Source organism: Pelodiscus sinensis, chromosome 6, assembly GCF_052426305.1.
Source record: "Pelodiscus sinensis isolate ZL-2025 chromosome 6, ASM5242630v1, whole genome shotgun sequence".
NCBI classification, from domain to species: Eukaryota; Metazoa; Chordata; order Testudines; family Trionychidae; genus Pelodiscus; species Pelodiscus sinensis.
This window is the reverse complement of record NC_143057.1, coordinates 122,202,657-122,218,462: the sequence shown is the minus strand read 5'-3', so window position 1 is coordinate 122,218,462 and position 15,806 is coordinate 122,202,657. Positions and strand designations below refer to the sequence as shown.

General features: G+C 41.0%; 1 long non-coding RNA gene across 1 annotated transcript in view; it reads right to left on the bottom strand.

Annotated features, from left to right (window-relative positions):
* The window catches only part of LOC112543657 (uncharacterized), an 82,120-nt gene extending 67,206 nt beyond the window's left edge, over positions 1-14,914 (bottom strand). Inside the window, exon 1 of the long non-coding RNA XR_012904529.2 lies at positions 14,722-14,914. This is a non-coding gene — a long non-coding RNA (uncharacterized LOC112543657). The remainder of the gene's footprint in view (positions 1-14,721) is intronic.
* Between the last annotated feature and the right edge of the window lie 892 nt (positions 14,915-15,806).

Genomic DNA, 15,806 nt, shown 5'->3' with positions numbered 1-15,806 from the left:
ACTGGGGTCACCAAATGAAATTAATAGGTCTCAGGTTTGAAAGAAGCAAAAGGATGTTTTTCTTCATGCAGCACAGAGTCAACCTGTGGAACTCCTTGCCAGAGGATGTTGTAAAGACCAGGACTTTAACAGGGTTAAAAAAAGAACTAGATAAATTCATGGAGAATAGGTCCATCAATGGCTATTAGCCAGGATTGGTAGGAATGATGTTCTTAGTCTCTGTTTGTTAGAGGCTGGAAATGGGTGACAAGAGAGGGATCACTTGATGATTACTTGTTCTGCTCATTCCCTCTGGGGCATCTGGCATTCGCCATTGTTGGAAGACAGGATACTAGGCTAGATGGAAGTTTGGTCTGACCCAGTATGGCCATTCTTATGTTTTTAATACCAAGAAGCCATAGTCCAGCAGTTCTCAACAGTGGTCTAGGGATTTCTGGGCATGCGGGGACGCAAACAGTTTTCAGGTGGCCCACCAAAATAAACTAGAGAGCAGGCCAGTTAGGCTATGTCTCTATTGCACCATAGCTTGAAAGAACTTATTTTGTACATTGGAGCTATCTAAACAGCACCAAATTTCGAAATAGCCCACTACTCTGAAATGTCCCTTACTACTCATGGAACGAGGTTTACAGGGACATTAGAATAGTGAGCCTGTTATATTTCAAAATAATGAGATTGCTGTGAAGATGCAGGATAGCTATTTCGGGGTACTCCAGTATCTGGAAATAGCGCTATACTGTAGACATAGTCTTAGACTCCCTGAGACTGGGGGCAGAAAGATGAAGCCAAGCCAAATGAGACTGACATCAAAACCCAAGCAATTCAACTCTGCAAAGACCCCTGTGATGAGAAGCGTCAACCAACTGCTCTATTGACTTGCTTTTAATCTGCTGGATATGCAGAAAAATATTCTCTGGAGGATTTTATAAAAGTCTGGGGGGACTCAGAAAAAAGAGGCTGAGAATCCCTGTCCCAGAGTGCATGTACCAGGACCCTAGGGTGCCAGGTGCTGTACAAAGACCACACAAAAGCATCCTCACCCCAATTTGTACACTTCTGGCAGGGTGATGTGTCCATAAAGTAGATATAAGGGATCCCTAGCATAAATAAGAGCATGGCCCCTTTAATTCAAAACAGAATGATGGATTTTTTCTATTGAATTTTTAAACCATCATGTAGAACATAGAGGATTATTATATTCCTGTTATAAAAATACTTAATTTAAAACTCCAATAATGAGGTTAAAAATTTCCAATAGGTTTCCTAGGACATTCCCTAAAAAAGATTGATATTTATTTACTCAAATTGAAACAAAAGAAACCAAAGGCTGCAAAAGCTCTTGATGGTCATACAGTATAAAAGGTATTTTACCAGGATGCAAACACTTCCACAGAACGTCATAAAGAATGATATCCTCTTTCCAGAAATGTTTAAACAAATTAACTGGATTCTATAGTAGGGATAAAATTCTCTATTAGATAAAACAGAATGGCTTAAAAATTCTATAGAAAAGGTTTAATTCTTTGTTATTGGCTTTAGATTATTAATTTGTATAGAATTCCATTATCTAGCTATGGAAACATATTGGTTTTCCTCTTATTAAATTATATAGCACTTTTGCGGGATCGTTTATAGAATATATTAGAATATATAAAGGTTTATGTGCAAGGGGAAAAACATAATTAGGATAATAAATCTATTTCTGCAATCTATCACTCTTTTACTTTACAATTCATTTTTTAAATCTAGCAAGTAAAGCTGTTTATACTTTTGATTAAAAAAGTGAAAAGCTATATAAGGGCAAGGATCACTTATTTTTGAGCCATTTATCTACTTACTCTTTGATCACCTCTACAGATCATAGCAGGGGCTAGGAACTTATTCATAGAGGTTTACAGAATATGAAAAGAAAGATACTATGCTTTGCACTGTGACTTATGCAAATCCTTATCTCATGGCAGATAGAAAGGGTGCTCCAAAATTTGTCAATAAAATGAAAGGAGAAAGATAAAAAATCCTTATGGGTCATGTTTTTCTATTTCCCTGCAAAGAGAAGCCTCATTTTCATTCCTACCAAATCCTTCAAACAGATGAGAAAAAAATCTTCTGAACTTCAACATAAATTCAAAGGGATCCATAAAATATGTAACAAATATAAAATGGATTATTCCTCCTCCCCCAACTCCTATATGAACAACTAGACCATGCTGGTTCAGTAAAAAAAAAATGACTTAAAAATAAAAGGTTTTTAGAGCTGCATGACTTGAATTCCTTCTTTGATGACAAATATAGATAACAAATGAATTTTTTTAAGCCTTTTCAATTCTAATATGTGGCTCCTGTTCGCAGGAAAAGCCCTGTGTTTCTGGAGAAGCCGTGTCAGAGATTTTTAATTTAGCCGCAGCCAGAAATTCTGCTGCCATGGAACCCTCTGCTCCTTACACAGGAATGCCATTGTTTACTTTACAAGAACCAGAGGCTGTTCTTCCTTCTTGTATAACTAAATTGAAGGCATTTTTGGAAAGTATACAAGCAGATCATCAGCTGGGAAAAATATCTTAATTGATAGACTCAGATTTTAAGGTCAGAAGGGACTATCATGACCATCTAGTCTGACATCCTGCACATAACAGTCCATAAAACCTCACCCACTCCACTTCATAACCTCCAGCTGAGTTACTGAAGTCAGTTACAGTCCATTATTACAGGCACAACAGAAAATTATCCAGTGCATTGGAAAGATAGACCAGATGGCTAGAGATCTCACTGGCTTAACCAGGAGAGCTGCGAAGATCTTAAAATAAAATAAAAAAAATAAAATAAAATAAAATAAAATAAAAATCTGACAAAAAGTAGAAACTAGGTCAAATTACAAAGGACGAACATAAACAAATAACACAAGTATGTAGGGCCAGAATAAGAAAGCCCCCAAAATAAAAATATATCACACTAGAAAGAGACATAAAGGGTAAAAAGAAAACATTCTACACATACATTACAAGCAACAAGAAGACCAGGGACAAGAAATGACCGTTACTGAAAGAGGGGAAAATAATAACTGAGTTGTGGAAATGGCAGAGGTGCTTAATGACTTCTTTGTTTTAGTTTTCACCAAGAAGGTTGGTGGTGATTGGACACCTAACATAGTGATTGCCAGTGAAAATGATGTAGATTCAGCAGATAAAATAGGCTAAATAACTAGCTAAAATTTACTTGGATTAATTAGATATAATCAAATCTGATTAAATGGATCCTAAAATACTCAAGAAGCTGACTCAGAAGATATCTGAGCAATTAATGATTATCTGTGAAAAGTCATGGAATACAGGAAAGTTTCCAGAAGACTGGAAAAGGGCAAATATAGTTCCCATCTATAAAAATGGAAATAAGGACAACTCAGGGAATTAAAGCCCAGTTAACTTAACTTCTGTACCATGAAAGATAATGGAGCAAATAATTAAGCAATCAGTTTACAAACTTCTAGAAGGTAACAGGTGATAAGTAATAGTCAGCATGGATTTATCAAGAATAAACCATATTAAACCAAAATGATAACTTTGCTTGATAGGATAACAAGATTTGTGGTTAGGGAGAAAGCAGTGTACGTAGTATATCTTGATTTTAGTAGAGCTTTTGATACTGTGTTGCATGAACTTCTCATAAATAACTAGGGAACTGCGATGGAGCTACTATAAGATGGAGCTCCCATAAGCTGAGTGAAAAAAACTGGTTGGAAAAGCAGTCCCACAGAGTAGTTATCAATGGTTCATAGTCATTTTGGAAAGGCATAATAAGTGGGATCCCATAGGGATCAGTTCTGGATTAAGTTCTGTTCAATATCTTCATGAATGATGTAAATAATGGCAGACAGCACTCATAAAGTTTGCAGATGATACCAAGTAGAGAGGGGTTGAAAGTACTTTGAAGGTTAGGATTAAAATTCAGAGTGATCTGAACAAACTGGAGAAATGGACTGAAGTAATAGGATAGAACTGAATTAAGACAAATGCAAAGTATTTGCACACACGCAGAATGGAGAATGACTGTTCAGGAAGGAGTATAGTGCAAAGGTACCTGAGGGTCTTATCCTTTGAGGATAGGTCAATGGCTTTAAATTGCAGGAAAAGAGATATAGGTTGGACATTAAGGGTATGTCTACACTACATGAGCTTTGTAGACATAGGAAAATGAAGCAGCAATTTAAATAATCGCTGCTTCATTCACATCAAAATGGCTGTCGCGCTGTGCCGATCAGCTGTTTGTCAGCACAGCGCGGTAGTTTGGACGCTCCACAGTCGACATCAAAAGCCTTTGTCGACTGCCCCATTATGCCGCGTGGGGTGAGGTTTACCGGGGTGGTCGACAAAGGCTTTTGATGTTGACCGTGGAGCATCCAGGCTACCGTGCTGTGCTGACAAACAGCTGATCGGCACAGCGCAACAGCCATTTTGATGTAAATGAAGTGGCAATTATTTAAATCACCGCTTCATTTTCCTATGTCTACAAAGCTCATCTACATGGCTCCGTCAACAGAGCCCCGTAGTGTAGACATACCCTAAGGGTACATCTACACTGCAACACTATTCTGAAATAACTTTGGGTATGTCTACTCTACTCCCCTAGTTCGAGCTGGGGGGGGGGTAATGTAGTCATACGGAGTTGCAAATGAAGCCCGGGATTTGAATTTCCCAGGCTTCATTTGCATAAAGCCGGCCGGCGCCATTTTTAAATGCCGGCTAGTTCGGACTGCGTGCCGCGCGGCTAGTTATTTTGAAATAGTGTCAAAATATTATCAAACTGGAGGACTTCTTACTCTGACTCCTGTAACCATCATTGTACGAGGAAGAAGAGAAGTCAGAGGAAGAGTGCTCTATTTCAAAATAAGTGCTGTGTAGACGCTCCCTATTTCAAAATAAGATACACAATTGACATAGCTCAATTTGTGTAGCTTATTTTGAGTTAAGCCCTGCAGGGTAGATGCATACTAGGAAAACCTCCCTAACTATCAGGGTTTAAACACTGGAATAAACTGCCCAGAGAGGTTGTCAAATCACCATCACTGGAGATATTTAAGAACAGGTTTGTAGGGATAGAATAGCAAATAGCCCGTCGATGTATAGGTAAGACTCTGAACCACGGTCTCCGGCTAAGCTGAGACAGAGGTATAAGGATGAGAACAGACAATGGGCCCTAGGAATAATACAGAAAAGCAGCCTCGCCTGCGTATCACAAGTGCAAGGAGCCAAAGTAGCATAACACTAGGTGGGTAGTCATAATTGAACACCCTTACCATGAGTTTCACACAGACAAACAAGGCCAAAGCCATGAAAGGAGGCCTCATAGTCTGGGAAAGAGACAACAGCTGCCTTCCCAAGGCCAACCACAGATTCAGGGAAAGGCCTAACACGTCACTATGAGACAACACCCTCCCTTCCTAACAATCCAAACTTGATAAACAATTGCATTGCTGTATACCTGATACTATTTTTTTGCCTTATAGCCCTAGACAAGCACCTATGAATCACACCCCCGCATCTGTCAGGAAAGCACCGTCATCACTCCTATGGATCCCAATTGAAATGTAGCTTATGCATTTCAAGGCAATTCTTGGGGAGGGAAGAGGGAATACTTGGCTACGTCTAGACTACATTCCTTTTTTGCAAAACGGATGTAAATTAGACGTATTGCAATTGCTAATGAAGCAGGGATTTAAATCTCCCCCGCTTCATTAGCATAAAAATGGCTGCCGCTTTTTTTCCGCACGGAGCTTTGTCGGAAAAAAGTGCCAGTCTAGACGCTGATCTTGTGGAAATAAAGCCTTTTCTGAAAGATCCCTCATCTCTTATTTCATAGAGGGTTAAGGCATCCTTCGGAAAAGGCTTTATTTTCCTCAAGATCAGCGTCTAGACTGGCACTTTTTTCCGACAAAGCTCCGTGCGGAAAAAAAGCGGCAGCCATTTTTATGCTAATGAAGCAGGGGATATTTAAATCCCCACTTCATTAGCAATTGTGATACCTCTAATTTACATCCCTTTTATGAAAAAGGGATGTAGTCTAGATGTAGCCCTTGTGTTTTAGCAAATATGTTAACCTGAGCTATGGGCAGTGTTACTACGTAATCTCTTAGACTTTTGGCTTACCATGTTCATTTGTCTTGCTGCTAGAACCTATCCAGGGGCTCGGGAACTCCCACCCCATTGCTTCTCTCCACCCATTGGCTCCCTATATAATCTATTGTAATCAATTGCTTAGCAGTGTTCTCTGAGCCTAAGTGGCAAGGTAGCACTCTGCCAGTGCTGTGCATAATAAACCTTCCAGCTCAAATCTACACAGCATCTACATTTTGGTTTCCAATAAGTTTAGACAAAAATGTATCAGGGATGATCTAGATGGTGCTTAGTCCTGCTGTGAGGGAAGAGGACTGGACTAGAAGACCTCTCGAGGTCCCTTATATGATCTTATGATTCAAACCATGATTTAAAGACAAGTTACAGATAATTGACCATTTACACTAATATAAATCTGCAAGTCACCTGTGCCCCATGCTGCAGAGGAAGGCCAACACCTCCTCGACCCTCCTTGGGTCTCGGCCAATTGGAAAGAGTCTCATTTTGGGAGGGCAGGGGGCACTGAAGCCTCTTGTCCCAGGATGCTGCTTGTTATAGAATCATAGAACCCTAGGACTGGAGGAGACCTCAGGGGGTCATCGAGTCCAGCCCTCTGCCGAAAGCAGGACCAACATGAACTAAATCATCCCAGGCTTTGTCAAGCTAGGACTTAGAAACCTCTAGGGATGGAGATTCTACCACCTTCCCTAGTGAACCCATTCCAGTGTTTCATCACCCTCCCAGTGAAATAGTTTTTCCTAATATCCAACCTAGAGCTCCCCCACTGTAACTTGAGACCATTGCTCCTCATTCTGCCATCCCTACTTCTTCTTTATTGTTCTTCTTCCCCGTCCCCTCGCTCTCAGGGAGGAAGAGGGAAGCACACAGCTTGCATGTATTCCTCACACTCCTGGCTGGTGAGTGGAGGGGACAGAGCAGTGAGACTTTGTCTAGACCAGGGGTCTCCAAACTTTTCAGCCCGAGGGCCGCATTAACTATCAAACAGCAGTTCGGGGGCCGACTACACACTTGAGGTCCAAATAAAAAACAATCAAAACATGGATGTTGTTTTTAATTATTTATTTAATATTATGTTATTCAGTTATTATTTAATAACACATTGATACACTACACATGAACACCTGTATTAGTGTGAATGGTGAAATTGTTTCCTGGATGCCAAAATAGCAGACATTTCTGGCTTTAGATTTGTTGTCCCTAACATCAACAGTGACCTGAGATTATCATCGGACAAGTTTGTTCTCAAATTGTTCTTCACGTATTTCATTCTTGAAAATGTTTGTTCACACAGGTATGTTGTTCCAAAGATTGAAAGGTACCTTGATGCAAAAGTTTTGTAGACAAAAAGGTCTCCACGGGCCGGATGAGAGGGCCTCGCGGGCTGCATCCGGCCCGCGGGCCATAGTTTGGAGACCCCTGGTCTAGACTACAGGCTTCTTTTGGAGATCTTCTGAAAAAACTTCTTCTGAAAGAGGGTGTCCACTCTGCAAAAGTGCATCGAAAAAGCACCCAGGCAGTCTCGATGTTGTCTTTCGAAAAAGCACAGTTTGCATTACATAGCGCTTTTTTTGAAAGAGCACTTTCGAAAAAAGGAAGTCTTCCTCGTAAAACGAGGTTTTCCACAGTTGAAAAAACTGCTGCATTCTTTCGATTTACTTTTGAAAGAACGTGGCAGCAGTATAGATGCATGGGAAGTTTTTTCCAAAAAAAGACTACTTTTTTTTAGAAAAAACCCTGTAGTCTAGACATACCCTTACTGTGTAACTACACAGCAGCTGGGAGAGGCAATTCTCAGCTCAAGGTGCCATAAGCCAGTGGTGTGGGCTCACAATAGCAGCTTGGGCTAGCCAGATGTGTCCATTCTTGCCCAATTCCAGGCATGTCCAGCACAGAATGTGCAGCCCAGGGTTGGTAGAATTGAAGGCCACTTGGGACCTCTTGACTTAAGGCTCCTGTTAGTGCTGAAGAAGATCCTAGTATAATACAAGCAGCCCTTAGGGCCTCACTGAAGTGATAACTGCTTCTCTCAGGTTGCCCTACGGGCAATGTCACTGCTCTGACTAACGATAATGCTGTGTGCAATTATCTTTCCCCTGACATGACCCTCATGGTTCTTCCCGGGCCCCACTCCCAATAATACAGCTTGTGAAGGGGTCTTTGGAGGGTGGCCTGAGGTCTGTGTTGTGAATCCTGCCCCTGATAAAATTAGGGCCCCTTTAAAAACTGGTGAAAGGGTTGGAGCTGATAAAGGGCAGGAGGATAGGAAAGGATGAGAGTTGGGTGAATAATTGATTTGTCTTTTTGATAGGCCAACTAAAAAATCTGAAGGAAAAAAATATTGTTTTGGGTCTATCCAGAGATGACAATTTTTTGCTATTATTTTCACGCAAAATGCAAAAAATAAAGTCTTTTCCGAAAGATCCCTTATCCCTCATTTTAAAATGAGCTGGAATTTTAAAATGAGGGATAAGGGATCTTTCGGAAAAGGCTTTATTTTCCGCAAGATCAGTGTCTAGACTGGCGCTTTTTTCCGGCAAAGCTCCAAGCTGGAAAAAAGCGGCAGCCATTTTTATGCTAATGAAGTGGGGGAGATTTAAATCCCCGCTTCATTTGCAATTGCGATATGTCTAATTTGCATCCCTTTTACGGAAAAAGGATGCAGTCTAGACACAGCCACTATGTTTTGGTTTAGGTAAAAAATATTTTCAGGATTTTTTTTTAATACTTTTTGTGGATTTTTTAAAATATAGCAAATGTTAAATATAGAAGCATCTTTTTGAAAGAGAGAGAAAAAAACCCTTTGGTTTTCCTCCATTTTTAGTCACCCAAAACTATTTGCCAAATTTGCTGGAACTGTTTGTCAAATTTGACATGTTTTTCAATTAACTTTTCACCAAAAAATTAATCCCCCAGCTCTAGTAAGATTTTCATATTGCATATCCACACATTACACCTTGCACCCCCCCATATACTCTTTCTGCAGAAATAATGCACACACACATGCATCAAGCAGCTATACACTGCCTTAAAGGCATATACTCCCCTCCATACATTAAAACAGCGGTTCTCAAACGTTTTGGGCTCTGGAGTCCTTTATAAGCGTAATAATTTATGCAGAGCCCCAGCGGTCCACTGATTGTATGTGTTGTACCTATCGATGTTTCCAGTTTGTCAACCTCGCGGAGCCCCTGAAGATGTCTCACAGAACCCTGGGGCTCCACGGAGCACAGTTTGAGAAACACTGCATTAAAACACACACTACACACATGCAAAGCCATGAACTGGGGAACAGCCTGGTGGATTTTAACAGAGATGGAAAGGATGCATTCTCTGGAACTGATTCCAAAATCTTATGGAACTAAGTTGAAATGAACTCTTTCCTATTAATGTTTTGACCCTGGAAAACAGAGCATGTGTAGGTTAAAGCTGGAATCATCACCTTGAAGCTAGTCAAACCCAGGGCACTTTTGTTTCATTTCTACTGCACAAAAGAACATTGTTTCAGATTCAGAGTGATGGTTTAATGTTTAGGGATACTTAACCAGCAAAGCTAGTCTTTTTATTCAAATAACTGGTTCCGGTTAGCTAAGGGTGAAACCAATTTCATGCGGGCTTTTAGAATCAAATGTATTATCTGGTGAAATGATATAGAAAATCATTGCTTTTGCTCTGAGCTTTTGATGTGCAATAGCGTCTGCTTACCGTGGCAGTCTATTTAGAACTTATTCTAAGTAACCCATAGAAGACCCAGAGCTTCGCTGTCAGTGCCATACACAGCCACAAAGCAAATAATCACACATTTTCATGCAAATTTCTGAAGTTGTTTCTCCTTAATAGAGTTTGGAATAGACCTATTTCACACTTCTGGAGATATTTGGGGCACTATTTGAACAGATACTGTTATCAACATATATTTAAAATTTGTCATTTGTGGGAAAAAGCAATAATAAAAGATGGTTTTCAGTACACAAAATATTTCAATAACAATGGTAGGAAAAAAACACTGCAAAATTATTGGGAAAAATTGAAAATATCAAGGTCACCAATTTTTCCACAAATAAATTAGCATTACATAAAAAAAATTCTACTATATATAATTTAGAGAGTTTGTGCATCTCTCTGTCCATCCATCTATGAGACTGTTCAGGAACTCCTCCTAAATGATAAGAACTTGGACCACCAAATTTGGTGTGCAACTTCCTGGTACCATAATTTAAAGCAAGGTTGGGGTTTGGTTGTGCCAGGACATTGGGGTGTGCATGGAATGTGATTGTTTCTCTTCAAATGGAAAGGGAGGAGTGTCATAGCAGGGACAGTTATACGCCACAGTGACCACAAGGGGGCAGCAAGAATGGGACACAATTCTACCCAGAATGACCACGGCGGGGGGGGGGGGGGAGAGGAGGGCAGCAAGCACTCCAGGACTGGGGAGCAGCTGCTGTCAATCAGCACGGTCCCCACCTCCCTGGTCTGTCCTGAGGAGCAGCTGCTGGCCGGCCAGAGTGGCCTCTGCTGCCCCGGGCCAGCCTCGGGGAGAATCCGATGAGCGGGCCATTTGACCCCTGTTGCCCCAGGCTGGCCCCAGGGAGAAGTTTGTGGGCAGGCTGCACAATTCCTGCCACCTCAGACTTGCCCTGAGGAGCAGCTACCAGCTGCCCTCTGCCCTGAGCTCCCCATTCCCTCCACAGTGCTCCCACACCTCTCAATCTCCCACACCTCTCAATCTCCTGCCCTGATGACTTCATCCCACCCATATCCTGAGCCCTTTTTCACCTCCTAACCCTGACTTCTGCACTCCCGCCCCCATGCCTCCAGCCTCCTGCACAGACCCTTCCACATCCCCAAGCCCCTGTCCTAACTCTGGTACCCTACCCCCAACTTCCTGGCCTGAAGGACCCAAACAATGCCTGGTAAATAAATACATAAAATCATTTTAAAGGGACATTTTTTTCAACTAAAATATTTAATGAAAAATATTTCAACTAGCTCAAGGACTAAAAGCTTTAACTCTGTTATTTTTTAAATTAAAAATACAATGTACAAAAGCGCAGACCTGTGCTAAGCAAAGGATGGACCACCAAGTAGACAGCAGATGTTGCAATCTAAAAGTTGGGTTCTTTAGACTTCACTTCCTGAGACTGAAATTCACTCCTAGGCAGAGAACCAACACTAAAATTTTAGTAGTTAATTTTAAATTATCTTTTGAGGGTTTAGATTATAAATGGATCTTGATTTTCACATGATTTTCTAGGAGTTTGTCTGGAAAAATACGAAGGAAAAAAGTGAGGAATATTAAGTAAGGACCTATAGATTTGTTCAATAAGCTGTCTGCCTCCCTTCTCCAAGTCCTGAAAATGAATTTTGATAAACTAATAACTCAATGACAAAAGAGTGGGATTTTAGAAAGTGCCTAAATGATTTAGAAGCATCCATAGAGATGTACTCCTAAATCACCTAGGAGCGTCTGAAAATCCCCTTCAAAACCTTTTAAGTTCAAGTAAGTTTAAATTTTTAAATTTAGTTGTAGTTTAAAAGTAGTAGTAATAGTAGTATAGTTTCTACATGTATCTGTTCCTCCTGGTTCTACACATGGTTAAAAAGAGAGTAGATTAAATGCTTTAAGTGAGGTTGGGAATCTCGTATTTATGGCCTGACTGGAAATCTCATGAGAAAGGCCCTCTCTCTCATGAGGTGTCTAACCCAGCTTTGCAGAGCTAATTGTTTTGGGATAAGAACGGAATCAGCAGCTGTATTTTGGGTGCCACAAAAACTTGTGATAGACGTGAAAGACAGGAGGGAACTTCTACTGGATTTGCCAAAGATTTGGACAGCTTTTACTATATTCCCAAATGATGTTAAACAGGGTAGTTCAAAGGATTTACCATTGTCCATGAATGTTCATGTAAAAAAAATGAACATATCCATGAAAGGTAGACAATATTTGCAAAAAAAGGTATATATTGTGAAAAGCCCAGTTAGCTGCAATGTTACCAGACTTTGATTAAATCCACAGATCACTTGATATTATGCAAACTCAGAGCTAGCTAGCTAGCTAGCTAGACTCCATGGCAGGAGTGAAGATTGCACACATGTTTTAGCTGGGTAGAGGAGAGAACTATTTTGGAGAGCTGAAGGTAATACATTTTATAATAAATTATTGTAAATTCCATGGGATGGGATCTTCTGTTTTGTATTGCTCACTGTCAGGACTCAAATTATACAACAATAATAACTTGACAATTACAAGAACATGCAATTTTTTTATTTCATGCAATTTACACCGAGAGACTAGAGGTAGCACAGAGGTCAGCTTTTTTCTTCAATGGGAATAGTTGGCTCATCTCTTTTAAACATATAAAATCCTTTGTTCTTTGTGGGTAATGGCTATAATCCTTGTCTTCCACATTACTGTTATGCGCCCTATTTCCCTAGACACATTTAGTTAAATGGCTATCAACAGCAGACGATTAACGTAAAGGGACAGGGAGATGAGTCAAAACATAAATCAGACAATGATGCTGTCTTCAGCTGAGAAGAGAATATCGACCAGCATGACACGTTCTGCAAACTAATTGGAAAAGCAACATTCCAATGTAACTGTGATCTAAGCTATGTCTTATTCCTGCCCTTCCTGCCCCCCAGCTATTTTCATTATTGGTTGTATATTAAAGAGGACATAATAATAATATTACTATAATTATTATATTATAAGAAGACTAAGGATGTAATAATAATAATAATAATAATAATAATAATAATTCCAAGCAGAAAAGCAACCCAAAATTTTTTATTTCATTGACAATTTTATTCCATTCTCCTTATTTATAGCCACCAATAGCCATGAACAAATGATGCAAAAAGTTTGATTTTTCCCCCCTTCTCTTTTAATCCTCAGACGTCCTCCCCTCCTCAAGCTAAACAAAAAGCGTGGATGGGTAGGGATGGAGAATCAGTAGAATCATAGAATTATAGAGCTGGAAGAGACCTCAGTGTCAAATATCTCAGAGCAATGAAGAGGGGACATTTGCTGAGAGATTTGAAGTTCTCCATTTGAATCAGTGCTACTGTAATTAAAAAGTATATTTCTTTAAAATGATGGGTTGCTAAATCACACTGATGGTTATTGGTGGGTTATTTCTTTTTAATTTTTTTTGTCCCTGCCCTTTGAATCTTCGATGGAGTAGGGAAAGAAATCCAAGATCTGAATGCTGCAGGAAGGATAATAAACTCCTTAAGGAAACCAGCTGAAAATCCAGTGTCTTGCCTTCTAGGTACTGGAGATTGCTCAGGCCAAAATGTCTGGATCTGGATCTGAATTCTCCCATAGAGCAGCAAGCTCAATACTGGGATTTTAACTTGTCCCATTATATAGATACCAGCCATGAATCCAGATCTGAATATACAAATATGTTGCTGATCTGATTCAGGATTAGCATCCACACTACCAAGCCTGCTATTTCGAAATAAGTGGCTGGTTATTTCAAACTAACAGATCCTGCTTTCCACGAGGAGTAAAGCTTTTCATATCTATAGTAGCCCAATGTCTGTGAGTCTGTAATGCTGACATATATGGCCACGCCCCCTGGCCATGTACGTCAGTGCCCCACCTCCCTTCCTCTCCCGCCGGGGCCCAGCTGAGCGGCGCAGCGCGAGCACCACTCAGCTGGGCCCTGGTGGGGGTGCAAGTGGCTGTTTGAGGTCTGTGCTCAGAGGGCTGGAAGGGGGCGGGACGGTGACATACACAGCCAGGGGGCAGGGCCATGTATGTCACCACCTCCCTTCCCCTCCCGCTGTGGCACTCAGCTAAGTGCTGCGCCCCTCAGCCGGGCCGCCGGGGGAGCCAGCAGTGCAAGGGGCCATTTGGGCTCCCCCGCAGCGGGAGGGGAAGGGGGGGCAGGGCGGTGATGTACATGGCTCCCCCCACAGCCATGTATGTCACCGCCCCCCTCCCTCGCGGCAGCATGGCTGAGCAGGCAGCACTCAGCCAAGCACCATGGCGGGAGGCGAAGGGGAAGGGGAAGGGGGGCAGGGAGAGACAGAGGGGAGAGAGAGGCAGGAGGAGGAGGAGAAGAGAAAGGGAGAGTGAGAGGCAGGAGGGGGAGAAGAGAAAGAAAGAGATGGAGAGAGAGGCAGGAGGTGGAGGAGAGCTGAGGGGGGGGGCAGTAGGAAGAGAGAAAGAAAGAGAGAGAGAGAGAGCTCAGGAGAGAAGACCTGAAAATCCCGTCTTACGACGGGCTAATTGGCTAGTTTCAAAATAGTTATTTCGAAATAGCAGTAGTGTGGAGGCTCCATTGCTGCTATTTCTGAATAACTACTCCCCAGAGTCAGACAAAGTAATTACTCCCAAATGCTTCCTGGGGCCCTAAGGTGAGGTAGCTCATCCACATTAAGTAAGCCTGCCTTGAACTAATTTCGAGGCTTCCCTGTAGAGTGGACATGCTATTTCAAACAGTTATTTTAGGAGTTGTTATCTTGAAATAAGTTATTTTGACATAATTTCCTAGTGTAGACATGCCCTAGTATAGACAAAATTTCCGAGTGTAGAAGAGCCTTGCATGAATCCTCAGGATACCTTGTCATATTTTACACTTACCAGTTTAAGCTCTGATCAATGACGCAGTTGTGAAAATGTCAACAATGTGCCTACACAAGCACACCCACTGTTTGTACCTGCAGTGCAGCTCCATCTGCATGCAAAGACAGGAGATTTCTCAAAAATGACCTTTTAGACCAGCGTTTTTTAAAGTGTGTTCCGCAGCATACCAGTGTGCTGTGAGGCAGTTGGAGGTGTGCCACAGAGAGAACAGAATTCAGAATGGCTCTCTTAAAGGGACAAGCATCTCTTTTTTGTTGTTGTTGCTCAACAACTTTTTCCTGGGGGCTTTTTTTTTTTTTTATCATCAACAACAACAAAAAATCCTTGATGTTCTCCATACAAAAAGAAAATATTGGTTAGTGTTCCTCAGTCTTAAAAAGTTCAAGAAACACTGTTCTGGACTGTCCAAATTTAACTTAGCTCTTGTTTTAATTCCTGAACCCCAAAATAAGTCTTTTAATTTACCTGATATTTGGACCATTACAAACAGTTAATGCTTGAGACACTGTGCTAAAAAGGAGATTTATTGTTTGTTGCCTATGGTCTGATACAGCCATGAGGGACCGTTGGCACAAACCCTTTTCTGGATTGGGAATTATGGCCACAATCTAGGAAAACAGCTAGCGTATATTTAACTTTAAGCATGAGTGTATCCCCATTGACTTCAACAGGACTAGTCATGTGCTTCACAAATATATATTTAAGTGGTTTTTTTCACTTTCTGTATTATAATGATTTTCTTTAGTAAAATTAAAATGGCAAAGGAATATGCATTTCCCACTTCACATAGGGTATGTCTACACTAGCCCCCTAGTTCGAACTAGGGAGGATAATGTAGGAATCTGAAGTTGCAAATCAAGCCCGGGATTTAAATACCCCATGCTTGATTTGCATCTTCCCATCCGGAAGAATAACAGGTAGTTCGAACTAGGGCTTTAATTTGAACTACTGGGTCTCTGCCGCGTGTAGATGTGGGCAGTTAATCCAGACTAGTAAATTTCAAAAATGGTGACCAGACGGGAACATGCAAATAAAGCCCAGGATATTTAAATCCCAGGCTTGATTTGCAACTTTGAATGCCT